This window comes from Silene latifolia, chromosome Y (genome assembly GCF_048544455.1).
Source record: "Silene latifolia isolate original U9 population chromosome Y, ASM4854445v1, whole genome shotgun sequence".
In the NCBI taxonomy this organism is placed as follows: domain Eukaryota; kingdom Viridiplantae; phylum Streptophyta; class Magnoliopsida; order Caryophyllales; family Caryophyllaceae; genus Silene; species Silene latifolia.
In genome coordinates, this window is record NC_133538.1 from 273,473,528 (window position 1) to 273,476,456 (window position 2,929).

Sequence of the window (2,929 nt, forward strand, 5' to 3'; positions counted from 1 at the left end):
AGGACCCACTAGAAGCTCTTATGCTTTTGGATGAGTGTGCAGATAACCCAGATGACGATGATGCTGTGTTGGATTTGCTTATAAATGTTTTAGATGAGCGTGAACTCACCGACGCTGAGGGAGAGCAAGTGGAACAAATGATCAGTACTCTTTGCTCCATTGAGGTAAAGGTACCTAAGCGTAAGCCTCTTCCCTCTCATCTAAAATATGTTTTCTTAGATGATGCTGAGCAATATCCAGTCATTCTTAGTGCTAAGCTTGATAATGATCAGCTGACTTCCTTGTTAGTTGTGCTTAAGAAAAACAGGAAAGCTTTGGGTTATTCTTTGGACGATATCAAGGGGATTAGTCCCGATATTTGTATGCATAGGATATAGCTGGAGGAAGATCATAAACCTTGCAGACAGGGTCAGCGCCGGCTGAATCAGAAGATGCAAGATGTTGTGATGGCTGAGGTAATGAAGCTGCTCGACGCAGGTATTATCTATTTTGTTGGTCATTCTAAATGGGTGAGTCCAATGCAGGTGGTCCCGAAGAAAGGAGGGACTACCATGGTTAGGAATGACAAAAATGAGTTAATACCCACTCGAGTAGTGACTGGTTGGCGGATGTGTATAGATTACAGACAGCTGAATGCCGCCACCAAGAAAGATCACTTTGCCCTTCCTTTTATTGATCAAATGGTAGAAAGGTTAGCTTCTCATAAGTTTTTCTGCTATTTAGACGGGTATTCAGGGTTCTTTCAGATCCCTATTCACCCAGACGATCAGGCCAAGACTACTTTTACTTGTCCTCAGGGCGTGTTTGCTTATTGCAGGATGCCTTTTGGTTTATGTAATGCCCCTGCCACCTTCCAAAGGTGCATGATGGGGATATTTTCAGAGTATATTGAGTCTATTGTGGAAGTTTTCATGGACTATTTCAGTGTTTATGGAAGTGATTTTTCTAACTGTCTGTCTAACCTTGATAAAGTATTGCAACACTGCATTGAGGTTAATCTCGTGCTTAACTGGAAGAAGTGCCATTTCATGGTCAACGAGGGAGTTGTCTTAGGGCACTTAGTTTCTGGTAGGGGAATAGAAGTTGATAAAGCAAAAGTGGAAGTGATTCAGCAATCACCTCCTCCTGTTAATGTTAAGGGGGTGAGAAGCTTCCTTGGTCACGCCGACTTTTATCGCCGGTTTATCAAGGATTTCTCAAAAATTGCTAAACCACTTACACATCTGCTACTTAAGGATGCCCCTTTTTTATTTACTGATGAGTGTCTCTCTGCTTTTAACAGGTTAAAGCAGGCTTTGGTCTCTGCGCCGATCATACAGCCTCCCGACTGGGACTTGCCGTTTGAGATAATGTGTGATGCCAGTGACTATGCACTAGGAGCGGTGCTAGGCCAACGGAAAGACAAAGCTTTAAATGCAATCTACTATGCGAGCCGAACTCTGGATGAGGCTCAAGTGAAGTACACCACCACTGAAAAAGAGCTTCTAGCTGTAGTCTATGCCTTAGAGAAATTTCGTTCTCATTTGATTGGGTCAGAAGTTACTGTTTTTACTGACCATGCAGCTTTGAGGCATCTCCTTGCTAAGAAGGAGGCTAAACCACGACTATTGAGATGGATACTCCTTCTTCAGGAGTTTGATTTGCAGATTAAAGATAAGAAAGGAGCTGAGAACGTTGTAGCTGATCATCTGTCGCGGCTGTCGCGACAAGAGGGGAAAGATTCTTTACCTATTGATGAGTCTTTTCCTGATGATTCTTTATTTGCTATATTATCGTCTATTGTTAACCAAGACCCTTGGTATGCAGATATAGCTAACTACGTTGTCAGTGGCAAGCTGCCGCCTGACCTTTCTCATCAGCAGAGGAAGCGTTTTCTGTATAACGCTAAGCAGTATTTTTGGGACGATCCTTATTTATTTAAGGAATGTGGAGACGGTCTCTACAGACAGTGTATTCCGCAGTGGGAGACCAAAGTAGTCCTGGAAGGCTGTCACTCCTCTTCTTATGGTGGTCACCACGGTCCATCGTGCACCGTGGCTAAGGTACTTCAGTCGGGTTTTTACTGGCCTTCTTTGTTTGTTGATGCTAAGTCTTTTGTTTCAGCTTGTGATGCCTGCCAACGATCAGGGTACATTTCAAAGAGACATGAGATGCCACAAAATGGTATCTTAGAGGTTGAGGTTTTCGATGTCTGGGGCATTGATTTCCAAGGACCGTTCCCGTCTAGTAAAGGTAACAGGTACATTTTAGTAGCTGTAGATTATGTGTCGAAGTGGGTTGAGGCAATTGCCTCACCTCATTATGATGCCAAGACCGTGATAAAAATGTTTAAAAAGGTCATATTTCCCCGATTTGGAGTCCCTAGAGTCGTCATTAGTGATGGGGGAATGCACTTTAAAGAAAAGAAACTAACTTCCATTCTGTCTAAGGTTGGTGTTCAACACCGGCGTGGTTTGGGGTATCATCCCCAAACTAGTGGTCAGGTAGAGGTCTCTAATCGCGAGCTTAAAGAGATCTTGTCTAAGGTAATTTCTAAATCACGGAAGGACTGGAGTCTTAAATTAGAAGACACGTTATGGGCCTACAGAACTGCCTTTAATACACCAATTGGTGCATCACCTTATAGGTTAGTTTATGAGAAATCATGCCATTTACCTGTTGAGTTGGAATGTAAGGCTTGGTGGGCAATTCGTGAGCTTAACTTTGATCCTAAGTTGTGTGGTCAGAATCGTCTTTTGCAGCTAGATGAGTTGGAATAATTTAGGCTTAATGCCTATGATAGCTCGCGCATTTATTAGGAAAAGACGAAGAGATGGCATGACAAAAGAATTCTACCTCGGGAATTTCATGTTGGGCAGAAGGTGCTGCTGTTTAATGCCCGTCTGCGATTATTTCCTGGCAAGCTGAAGTCCAGATGGAGTGGTCCTTA